Source organism: Arachis hypogaea, chromosome 18 (assembly GCF_003086295.3).
Source record: "Arachis hypogaea cultivar Tifrunner chromosome 18, arahy.Tifrunner.gnm2.J5K5, whole genome shotgun sequence".
NCBI lineage: Eukaryota > Viridiplantae > Streptophyta > Magnoliopsida > Fabales > Fabaceae > Arachis > Arachis hypogaea.
Window position 1 is genome coordinate 53,717,759 of NC_092053.1, and position 13,108 is coordinate 53,730,866.

The window sequence follows — 13,108 nt, forward strand, 5'->3', positions numbered from 1 at the left end:
ACAAAAGGTTTCAACCCCAAAACATCCAACATTGCACAACCACATGACCAAACTAAAATTCAACCTAACTAATCTATAAATTAAACTAAACCTAAGCTATCAACAAGAAACAAAATGAAATGAATTAAAACGATATACAAAGAGAGGGTTAGAAAGGTGTTACCATGGTGGGGTGTCTCCCACCTAGCACTTTTATTTATTGTCTTTAAGTTAGACAACTGGGAGAGACCTTACTAAGGTGGCTTGCTTGAATTCTCCACCAATTCTTGAATTTCCAATGTCCTCCCTGATCCCAATCCTAACCATTAACAAAAACAAAAGATAACCAAAAGGCAAGCTATTTACATATTAACAAATTTACAATAGCCAACAATATAACACCATTGCAATTTTCCGGCAACGGCGCCAAAAACTTGATGAGTAGGATTTGTGCCGGTTTAGAAATCCTCAAAATAAGAATCACTTCATTGATAGCATAGTCCAAACCGGTAATTAAATCCCAAACATCAAAGTTTAAAATAAATAATTGTCACAATCAAAACAAATATTAACCGGGAGTTTGAAGTCTCGGGTCGTTCTCCCTAGGAATTGCAATAAAATGCTCAATTATTGGCTACGAAGAAATAGGATTGGGGTTTTGATGGCAAGAAGCAAGACATATAAATAGCAAAAAATTAAAGAAACAAACAATAACTAAACATCAAAAGTAATTAAACTAAGACAATTAAGGAAATTAACTAAGAAAGCTCTTGGCAAAGAGTGATAGTTAAGGTTATCTATCCTAGCCATTGACCACAAACATATGATGATTATGAAGAGTTAATGCTACTCACTCAATCCTAACATCAAGGATAAGTCAAATAAGCATAATTGATCTCAATCTACAAGTCCTAGCCTACTTACTAATTAGCTTAGTGAAAGACCAGCATTAGTGGAAACCAAATCAACTAACTACCCTACTATATCAATCACGAATGCACATCAATGATTCAAGATCACCTAAGTCCTCAATTCCAAGCCAAGAGTGGGAAAAACTACACTAAAACTACGTAAAGCATTTTATCAAATACTTGGTGTGCATGAAAATAAAATAATATTAAATTGCAATAATAATAAATTCTAAAGCTACCAAAAGTAAGAAAATAATACTAACAACTCAATTAAATAACAATAAACAAAGAAACATTAAATTGCATTAAATGGAAATTAAAATTAACAAGAGTTCATCAAACTAAAAAGTTGCTCAAATGAGAATCAACAAGAGAAACTAAGAGAACTAAACTACTAGAGCATGGAAATATAAATGAAACTACAATAAAACAAGAATTAAAGAGAAACATTAAGGGAAAATTAACTAAAAAAAATCCTAATTCTAGAAAGAAGGGGGAGCTTCTCTCTCTAAAAAACTACCCTATAACATGTTAAAACCTAAACCTAATTGCTTCCCCCTTGGTGCGCAGAAATCGTGACGGTTCCATTCCTTGGTAACGGCGCTAAAAACTCAATACGCACGTTCATAATCTTAGTTCTTTGTCACAACTTCGCACAACTAACCATCAAGTGCACTGGGTCGTCCAAGTAATAAACCTTACGTGAGTAAGGGTCGATCCCACGGAGATTGTCGGCTTGAAGCAAGCTATGGTCACCTTGTAAATCTCAGTCAGGCGGATTCAAATGTATTAAGAGATTATAGTGTACTAAAAGATAATTAAAATAGGATAGAGATACTTATGTAATTCATTGGTGAGAGTTTCAGATAAGAGTATAGAGATGCTTTCATTCCTCTGAACCTCTGCTTTCCTGCTGTCTTCATCCAATTATTCCTACTCCTTTCCATGGCAAGCTTTATGTAGGGCATCACCGTTGTCAATGGTTACATCCCATCCCCTCTGTGAAAATGGTCCAATGCGCTGTCACTGCATGGCTAATCATCTGTTGGTTCTCGATCATACTGGAATAGGATTTACTATCCTTTTGCGTCTGTCACTACACCCAGCACTCGCGAGTTTGAAGCTCGTCACAGCCATCCCTTCCCAGATCCTACTCGGAATACCACAGACAAGGTTTAGACTTTCTGGATCTCAAGAATGGCCATCCATGGGTTCTAACTTATACCACGAAGATTCTAATATCTCGGACTCGGTCCCCTGTATTAGATATCTAAGAGATATTCATTCTAGCTTGTTTGCATGTAGAACGGAAGTTTTTGTCAGGCACGCGTTCATAAGTGAGAATGATGATGAGCATCACATAATCATCACATTCATCATGTTCTTGGGTGCGAATGGATATCTTAGAATAGGAATAAGCTTGAATTGAATTGAAAAACAGTAGTACTTTGTATTAATTCATGAGGAACAGCAGAGCTCCACACCTTAATCTATGGTGTGTAGAAACTCTACCGTTTGAAAATACATAAGTGATAATGGTCCAGGAATGGCTGAATGGCCAGAATGAAAGTCTAAGATAGAATAAAACTAATCAAAGATCTCTTACAAAGATAGTAAAAAGTCCTATTTATACTAGACTAGTTACTAGGGTTTACAGAAATGAGTAAATGATGCAGAAATCCACTTCCGGGGCCCACTTGGTGTGTGCTTGGGCTGAGCATTGAGCTTTACACGTTTAGAGGTCTTTCTTGGAGTTGAATGCCAGTTTGTAACCTGTTTCTGGCGTTTAAATCCACTTTGCAACCTGTTTCTGGCGTTTGACTCCAGAATGCAGCATGGAACTGGAGTTCAACGCCAGTTTACGTCATCTATCCTTAATCAAAGTATAAACTATTATATATTTTTGGAAAGCCCTGGATGTCTACTTTCCAATGCAATTGAGAGCGTGCCATTTGGAGATCTGTAGCTCCAGAAAATCCACTTTGAGTGCAGGAAGGTCAGAATCCAACAGCATCTGCAGTCCTTCTTCAACCTCTGAATCTGATTTTTGCTCAGGTCCCTCAATTTCAGCCAGAAAATACCTGAAATCATAGAAAAACACACAAACTCATAGTAAAGTCCAGAAATGTGATTTTTAATTAAAAACTAATAAAAATATACTAAAAACTAATTAAATCATACTGAAAACTATATAAAAACAATGCCAAAAAGCGTATAAATTATCCACTCATCACAACACCAAACTTAAATTGTTGCTTTTCCCCAAGCAACTGAAAATCAAATAGGATAAAAAGAAGAGAATATACTATAAATTCTAAAATATCGATGAAACTTAGCTCCAATCAGATGAGCGGGACTTGTAGCTTTTTGCCTCTTGAATAGTTTTGGCATCTCGCTTTATCCATTGAGGTTCAGAATGATTGGCATCTATAGGAACTTAGAATTTAGATAGTGTTATTGATTTTCCTAGTTCAGTATGTTGATTCTTGAACACAGCTACTTTATGAGTCTTGGCCGTGGCCCTAAGCACTTTGTTTTCCAGTATTACCACCGGATACATAAATGCCACAGACACATAACTGACTGAACCTTTTCTGATTGTGACTCAGCTTTGCTAAAGTCCCCAATTAGAGGTGTCCAGGGTTCTTAAGCACACTGTTTTTTTGCTTTGGACCTTGACTTTAACCACTCAGTCTCAAGTTTTCACTTGACACCTTCACGCCACAAGCACATGGTTAGGGACAGCTTGGTTTAGCCGCTTAGGCCAGGATTTTATTCCTTTAGGCCCTCCTATCCACTGATGCTCAAAGCCTTGGATCCTTTTTATTTACCCTTGCCTTTTGGTTTTAAGGGCTATTGGCTTTTTGCTCTTGCCTTTTGGTTTAATGAGCTTTTGGCTTTTTCTGCTTGCTTTTTCTTTTTCTATATATTTTTTTTGCCATTTTTTTTCTTTTCTCTCTTTTTTTTTTTGCAAGATTTTGTATTCACTACTTTTTCTTGCTTCAAGAATCATTTTTATGATTTTTCAGATTATCAAATAACATTTCTCCTTTTCATCATTCTTTCAAGAGCCAACATATTTAACATTCATAAACAACAACTTCAAAAGACATATGCACTGTTCAAGCATACATTCAGAAAACAAAAAGTATTGCCACCACATCAAAATAATTAAACGAGTTTCAAGGATGAATTCAAAACCATGTACTTCTTGTTTTTTTGTTTTTAGAACAGTTTTCATTTAAGAGAGGTGATGGATTCATATTCATAACTTTAAGGCATAGACACTTATACACTAATGATCATATAGTAAAGACACAAACATAAATAAAACATAAGGCTCAAAAACCGAAAAACAGGGAAATAAATAAACAAGGAGATTAAGGAATGAGTCCACCTTAGTAAGGGTGGCGTCTTCCTCTTCTTGAAGAACCAATGGTGCTCTTGAGCTCCTCTATGTCTCTTCCTTGTCTTTCTTGATCCTCCCTCATAGCTCTTTGATCTTCTCTAATTTCATGGAGGATGATGGAGTGCTCTTGGTGCTCCATCCTTAGTTGTCCCATGTTGGAACTTAATTCTCCTAGGGAGGTGTTGATTTGCTCCCAATAATTCTGTAGAGGACCGTGCATCCCTTGAGGCATCTCAGGGATTTCATGGTGAGGAATCTCCTCATGCTCATGTTGAGGTCCATGATCTCTTGTTTGCTCCATCCTTTTCTTAGTGATGGGCTTATCCTCTTCAATGAGGATATCTCCCTCTATGTCAATTCCAACTGAATTGCAGAGGTGGCATATGAGGTGAGGAAAGGCTAACCTTGCCCAAGTGGAGGACTTGTCAGCCACCTTGTAAAGTTCTTGAGGTATAATCTCATGAACTTCCACCTCCTCTCCAATCATGATACTATGGATTATGATGGCCCAATCTATAGTAACTTCAGATCTATTACTAGTGGGAATGATTGAGCGTTGAATGAACTCTAGCCATCCCCTAGCCACTGGTTTGAGGTCATGCTTCTTAGTTGAACCGGCTTGCCTCTTGAGTCAATTTTCCATTGAGCTCCTTCCTCACATATGTCTATGAGGACTTGGTCCAACCTTTGATCAAAGTTGACCCTTCTTGTGTAGGGGCGTGCGTTTTCTTCCATCATTGGCAAGTTGAACGCCAGCCTTACATTTTTTGGACTGAAATCTAAGTATTTTCCCCGAACCATAGTAAGCCAATGCTTCGGATTCAGGTTCACACTTTGATCCTGGTTCCTAGTGATCCATGTGTTTGCATAAAACTCTTGAACCATTAGGATTCCGACTTGTTGAATGGGGTTGGTGAGAACTTCCCAACCTCTTCTTTGGATTTCAAGTCGGATCTCTGGATACTCATTCTTTTTGAGCTTGAAAGGAACCTCAAGGATCACTTTCTTCTTGGCCACAACTTCATAGAAGTGGTCTTGATGGACCTTTGAGATGAATCTCTCCATCTCCCATGGCTCAGAGGTGGAAGCAACTGCCTTCCCTTTCCTCTTTCCAGAGGTTTCTCTGGCCTTAAGTGCCATAAATGGTTATGGAAAAACAAAAAGCAATGCTTTTATCACACCAAACTTAAAATGTTTGCTCGTCCTCGAGCAAAAGAAGAAAGAAAGAAGTAGAAGAAGAAGAGAAATGGAGGAGAGGGAGAGAGAGTAGGTTTTGGCCAAGTGGAAGAAGAGAGGGTTGTGTTGTGTGAAATAGAAGAAGGAATGAGGGGTTTATATAGAAGTGGGGAGGGGTTTAGGGTTCGGCCATTTAGGGTTGGGTTAGGGAGGGAAAATAATTTGAATTTGAAGGTAGGTGGGGTTTATGGGGAAGAGAGGATGGATGTGAGTGGTTAAGAAGTGATGTGGAAGAGTGATTGAGTTGATTGGTGAAGGGTATTTGGGGAAGAGAGTTATGAAAAGGTGTGAAGAGGAGAGAATAGGGTTAGGTGGGGATCCTGTGGAGTCCACAGATCCTGAGGAGATCCTGTGGGGCCTACAGATCAAGTGGGGCCAAGGACTTAACATCCCTGCCTCAATTAGGCGTGTAAAACGCCCTTATTGTGCAATTCTGGCGTTTAACGCCACTTCCATGCTTGTTTCTGGCGTTAAACGCCAGCTTCATGCTTGTTTCTGGCGTTAAACGCCCAAATGGAGCTTGTTTCTGGCGTTTAACACCAGCTTTCCTTTGGGTGCAATCCTGGTGTTTAGACGCCAGACTGCTGCTTCTTTCTGGCGTTTAACGCCAGTTTCATGCTCTGTTCTGGCGTTAAACGCCAGCCAAATACTCCTTACTGGCGTTTAACGCCAGTATGCTCCTCCTCCAAGGTGTGCTGTTTTTAATGCTATTTTTCATTTTGTTTTTTATTTTTCAGTAGTTTTTGTGACTTCACATGATCATCAACCTAATAAAACACAAAATAACAAAGAGAAAATAAAATAAATATGATTAAATAACATTGGGTTTCCTCCCAACAAGTGCTTCTTTAATGTCAATAGCTTGACAGTGAGCTCTCATAGAGCCTCACAGATAATCAAAGCAAGGTTGGAACTTCCCAACACCAAACTTAGAGTTTGGATGTGGGGGTTCAACACCAAACTTAGAGTTTGGTTGTGGCCTCCCAACACCAAACTTAGAGTTTAATTTTGGAGGCTTTGGTTGACTCTGCAGTGAGAGAAGCTTTTCATGCTTCCTCTCCATAGTTACAGAAGGAGATCCTTGAGTTTTAAACACAAGATTGTCCCACTACAACAAATATGGGCTTTAGCAACACCAAAATCTGCAACGCCTTAAAAACGTTCTCTTAGATAGGTTTAGACAACGGTTTTTTACAGTGTTACTATTGAAGTTCAGTTTTCATTATTTTATAACAACAAAATAAAACCGTTCTCTTTGACTATTTTAAAGAACGGTTTTATAACCGTTACTAGAATTTGATTTTTAGCAACGGTTTTTAATGTTGTTTAAATAATTATACAAAAGATATGCTTAAAAACCGTTGCCAAAGTTGCTACACTTTAAAACCGTTCCCTTAGATGATTTTAGACAACAGTTTTTATAATGTTGCTGTTGAAGTTTAATTTTTCATTAAGTTATAGCAATAAAATAAAACCGTTCTTTTTGACTATTTTAAAGAACGGTTTTATAACCATTACAATAAGTTTTTTATTAAGCAATAATTTTTTAATATTTAAATAATTATGCAAATTAAAAGATACATATAAAAATAGTTCTCTATAAATATTAACTTAGTAGAAAACTCAAAAATTATTGTTATAAATAAATAAAAAATACTATTTATAAAGAAAATAAATTTATAACAAATATTATTTTTTGTTTCATTCTCGCTCTAAAATTTAACCTTTTTTTTACGTTTGAACAAATTTTTGAGAAACTCCTTATAAAACAAAATACAGAGCTCTAGTGTTTTTTCTCCTCTACTAGCCCTAAGTTCCTAACCCACCATAACCCACCACTCATCATCAGAGCCTCGCCATCATCATCACCCAAAATCAGCTTCACGCAGTTTGTGGTGCGCCAAAGAAGGAAGCAGTTCGTGGTGCGTCATCGTTGCGTCTCCGCTGTCCTCGCCGCATGGGTTGTTGCTGCTTCTCCCTTCTCCGCGCCGTGGTCGTTACTTGTAAGACCCATAATTTTTGAAAAAATCTTATTATGAGTTAATTTTAATTTATTTATTTATTAGATACTTTGATTTCATAAATTATTTTATTAAAGATAATTAAACTAAGTTTTGATAAATTGAATTTGAAATAAATTAAGGTTTTTACCAAACTTTATAATTATTGAATATTTTCTTATTTACAATTTAAATTTTAGAAATTTAAAAATAATAAAATTTTGACTATTTAAATTAGAATTTTTTATTTAATTTATAATTATTGAATTATTTTCTATATTTAAATTATAAAGCTTAATAGTTATAAAATAATAAAAATTTTATATGATTTGATTTAAATAATTAATATTTTGTAATTTAATAATTTAAATTTTATGAATAAAAAAAATTAATTATATCATTTTATAATTTAAATTAAAATATTTGATTGAAAGCTAATTAGTAAACTAATACAACAAATAATATTTTTTGAAAAATAATTTTAAAAAATTAAATTAATACTCTATACTCTAATTTTATTAAAATTATTTTACTCTAATTAATCCAAAAATTCCCGAATCAAATCCTAACCTAACTCTAATTTTTATCTAACCCTAATTCTATTACACACACAACCCACAACCCTCAGATGCCGGCCCCAAAACCCCCCGGCCCCTCTTCTCACATAACACACAAGTGACACAACACACGACACATATATGCAGAGATGACGAAGAGAGGAAGAGAGGGAGTCGCCGTCACGTCATCACCGTTCAGCCTATCGCCGCCGCCGTGTTGCCACCGAGCCGTCGGTCATGAAGGGAAGATAGACAGAGGTGCGCAGAGTTCATGAGGGGAGAGAGAGAGGCCGAACGCGAGGAGGGAGGGAACCCTCGTCGTCGCCGTTCGTGGAGTCCGCACCAGCACCGTCGTCGCCGTCGCGGAGGAGCGTTCCTGTCTCCGTGAGCTGCCGCCATCGAAGCTTCTGCTTTACTTTGCTACTTCTGCTGTCACGCCGTTGTCCCTCTGGACGTCGTTGCTTCTGAATCTTGCCCTGTCACTGGTTCTCTGCCTCCTCATTGTGGCTCAACCTCTGTTTAGGTAACTCAAGTGTCTCTTGTTCTGTGAGTTTAATTGATTTGGTTTCTGTTTTGATTTGAATATTGATTTGGTATAATGCTGCCTGTTTTGGTCACTGCCTATCACTGGTTTCTGTTCTGATAGCTGCTACTATTTTTTGTATTTAATTTGTTATTGATTCAGTAATTTATTACTATTCTGTTTTTGGTTTTGATTCACTTTTGTGCTATTATTTAATGTTTCCTGTTTAGTATTTGCATTCTGATTTTTGTTATAATTTCTAATTTACTGTATGCATGAATAATTGTGTCTTCTGATTCAGGTATAAGAAAGCAGTGTGGTGGTTTGAGAAAATATTAGTCCTCATACCAAACTCTAAGTGAAATGTGGGAGCCAACTGTAGTCAACCTTGCTCATGCATATAGAAAATTGAAGTAAGTTGATAAATGTCTAGTCATTTCACATGAACTCTTGTTGTCCACACCTTTTGGAATTGTTAGCCAAAAGAAAGTTTATTACATGGAAGCGAATTTGTCATTTTGGTAGTTGCTTTTGGTATCCCGTAATTTCCTGTCCAAAAACTCTATTTTTCTCAATTTCCTCAACCTGTAGTTTCGAAGTTTGAGTGAAGGATGAAATATCCTTCCATCAAGCTGATCCTGTTGTTTGTTATTTCTTATTAGTAATGAGAAATAGTTAATACCATTGTGATAGTATTGTAGTCCTAATCCTGCATTGTCTAAATTCAATTACGATGTACCATGAAGCAATTTCATATTATGAGAAAGCACTTGTGTTATCAACCAAAAGTTTGAGCACCTATGCTGGTCTTGCCTACACTTACCATTTACAGGTATATAAAATCCTCTTTGTTTTTCCTGTTTTGTGTTGTTCTGCATGCAATAATGTATTCTTAGAAAAGCAAATGTCTTGTGCTTGGTAGCTTCTGCAGTTTGAAATACCTAGGGGATGTGTTTAAAGTCATTTGGAATGATTGCTCGAATTATATCGGATTATATAATTTTGAGGAATAAATGATGGATTATACATGACCTGTATTTTTTTTATTTATTTAGTTGGAGAAGAGGTTGGTAATAATTTGTTTTAGATCTTTGATATTACATGATCTGAGTGCATTAACTGTAGAATTTACTTATTATTGGATTTTTTAATGAAAGAATTTGTGGCAGGTTTCGAGTAGAGCATGTTGAAAGAAACACATTCTATTATATATTTGTATTGAATAGAATGATACACTTGTGCCACCCAATTATTTGGTCTGGAAAAATATCGTGCACACCATGTGCTTGTGAAATTGTGAAACTGTTAAAACTTGTATCAGCTTACTATATATATAATAATAAGTGACACAAAGGCTGCATTATATTCATAGGAAAAAAGAAACAATGAGTGATTCTGCAGTTTTAGAGTGGCTTAGACCTTATGTTGAAGCCAAAGCCTTGGACTTTGTGGTTGTTTGGAAATATCGGGAAGACCCTACTAGCTTGAGGTTCTGCTCTTTTTTGTATATTTGTCATTCATTTTGTGCAATTAAGTTTAGTTTTTTGAGGTATCTATAATACTCTGATTATACTTTTTTTTCTTTTTTTCCCCTGGGTTGTGTTGTGCAGGTTCATTAAGTGGTTGGGTTGTTGCTGTAGTGGGAGCTGTGGTGAAAGCATTGAGGATGCAAAGAAGCTCAAATCTCTGTTGTTTATGATTAAATATTGTTATGACTTAGGCTTTGTTTATTTGACTTCTAAAATCTTTTTTTTATAGGTCATAAATATGGATGAATCTTATAGAATACGTTATAAATAAAATGTTCAATTAGTTTTCTTTAGTAATTTGATTCAAATAGTTGGAATATTAATCTATTGACACTAAAACTTAGTTGGAATATTAATTTCAAGGTAATATGAGAAAACTATTGTAAATAAAGAAAGATATAATTAGAAAATGCTGTTGTCAAAAGTTGCCCAAGATAATGGTGTTAAAACCGTGGTTTAAGGTAGTTACAAAATGGAAATAGTTTTAAAATTGTTGCAAAAAAAAAAAAAAACAACACTAAAGGCAACACTTTTAAATCGTTGTCTTTGTGAATAACAAAATTACAACAGCTTAAAACTGTTGCTTATCCGGTTATGGTTTTAAACTGTTACATCATGCAAGAGAACAGTTTTAAACGTTGCCTATCCAGTAACGATTCTAAACCGTTCTTTAAAAATTGATGTCAAAACCGTTGTCTATGCTAGTAACAATGTCCCGTGTCCGTGTCCGTGTCAGTGTCCGTGCATCACAGCTAGTAACAATGGCAACGGTCTTTTTGGTTGCTGTTGCCTTAGGTAAAAAACCATTGCCTATGAGCGTTGGTAACGGCTGCATATAGCACAGGTCAAAAACCGTTGCCAAAGTGTTGTGTAAAGTTTTAGAAACGATTTTTCGATCTACAGCAATGGTTTTCGACCGTTGCAAAAACCCTTATTTGTTGTAGTGTCCTCATTCAGTTGAAGGATCAATTCTCTTCTGTCCACATCAATCACAGCTCCTGCTGTAGCTAGGAAGGGTCTTCCAAGCATGATGGATTCATCCTCATCCTTCCCAGTGTCAAGGATTATGAAATCAGCAGGGATGTAAAGGCCTTCAACCTTTACTAGTACGTCCTCTACTTGTTCATAAGCCTATTTTCTTGAGTTGTCTGCCATCTCTAATGAGATTCTAGCAGCTTGCACCTCAAAGATTCCCAGTTTCTCCATTACAGAGAGTGACATGAGGTTTATCCCTGACCCAAGGTCACATAGAGCCTTCTCAAAGGTCATGGTGCCTGTGGTACAAGGTATTAAGAACTTTTCAGGATCCTATTTCTTCTGAGGCAATGTCAGTTGATCCAGATCATTCAGTTCATTGATGAGCAAGGGAGGTTCATCTTCCCAAGTCTCATTACCAAATAATTTGGCATTCAGCTTCATGATTGCACCAAGGTACTTGGCAACTTGCTCTTCAGTAACATCCTCATTCTCTTCGGAAGAAGAATACTCATCAAAGCTCATGAAGGGCATAAGGACGTTCAATAGAATCTCTATGGTCTCTAGATGAGCCTCAGATTCCTTTGGTTCCTCAGAGGGAAACTCCTTGTTAATCGCTGGACGTCCCAGGAGGTCTTCCTCACTGGGATTCATGTCCTCTCCCTCCCTTGTAGGTTCGGCCATGATGGTTAAATCAATGGCCTTGCACTCTCTCTTTGGATTCTCTTCTGTATTGCTTGGGAGAGTACTAGGAGGGGTTTCAGTAACTCTTTTACTCAGCTGGCCCACTTGTGCCTCCAGATTTCTAATGGAGGACCTTGTTTCATTCATGAAACTTAGAGTGGCCTTTGATAGATCAGAGACTATATTTGCTAAGCTAGATGGATTCTGCTCAGAATTCTCTGTCTGTTGCTGAGTGGATGATGGAAAAGGCTTGCTATTGCTAAACCTGTTTCTTCCACCATTATTAAAGCCTTGTTGAGGCTTTTGTTGATCCTTTCATGAGAAATTTGGATGATTTCTCCATGAGGGATTATAGGTGTTTCCATAGGGTTCCCCCATGTAATTCACCTTTGCTATTGCAGGGTTCTCAGGATCATAAGCTTCTTCTACAAAAGATGCCTCTTTAGTACTGTTGGATGATTCCTTCAATCCATTCAGACTCTGAGAGATCATATTGACTTTCTGAGTCAATATTTTATTCTGAACTAATATGGCATTCAGAGTATCAATTTTAAGAACTCCCTTCCTCATAGGTGTTTCATTATTCACAGGATTCCTTTCAGAAGTGTACATGAACTGGTTATTTGCAACCATGTCAATGAGTTCTTGAGCTTCTGCAGGTGTTTTCTTTAGGTGAATAGATCCACCTGCAGAATAGTCTAGTGACATCTTTGATAGCTCAGACAGACCATCATAGAATATATCCAAGATGGTCCATTCTGAAAGCATGTCAGAAGGACACTTTTTGGTCAGTTCTTTATATCTCTCCCAAGCTTCATAGAGGGATTCACCTTCCTTCTATCTGAAGGTTTGGACATCCACTCTAAGCTTACTAAGCTTTTGAGGAGGAAAGAACTTGGCTAAGAAAGCCTTGACCAACTTATCCCAAGAGTTCAGGCTATCTTTAGGTTGAGAGTCCAACCATACTCTAGCTCTGTCTCTTACAGCAAACGGGAAAAGCATAAGCCTGTAGACCTCGGGATCAACTCCATTGGTCTTAACAGTATCACAGATCTGCAAGAATGTAGTTAAGAACTGAAAAGGATCTTCTGCTAGAAGTCCATGAAACTTGCAATTCTATTGCATCAGAGAAACTAGTTGAGGCTTAAGCTCCAAATTGTTTGCTCCAATGGCAGGGATTGAGATGCTTCTTCCATGTAAATTGGAATTTAGTGCAGTAAAGTCACCAAGCATCTTCCTTGCATTGTTATTATTTTCGGCCATGTCTCCTTCTTTTTCGAAAATTTCTGTCAGATTTTCTCCAGA

At 36.9% G+C, this 13,108-nt stretch overlaps 1 non-coding gene across 1 annotated transcript; it reads left to right on the forward strand.

The window, feature by feature from the left end:
- Positions 1 to 12,565: 12,565 nt before the first annotated feature.
- Positions 12,566 to 12,673, forward strand: LOC112773847 (small nucleolar RNA R71). The gene has a single exon (XR_003188373.1). It is a non-coding gene; the product is annotated as a small nucleolar RNA R71 (small nucleolar RNA).
- Positions 12,674 to 13,108: the final 435 nt, after the last annotated feature.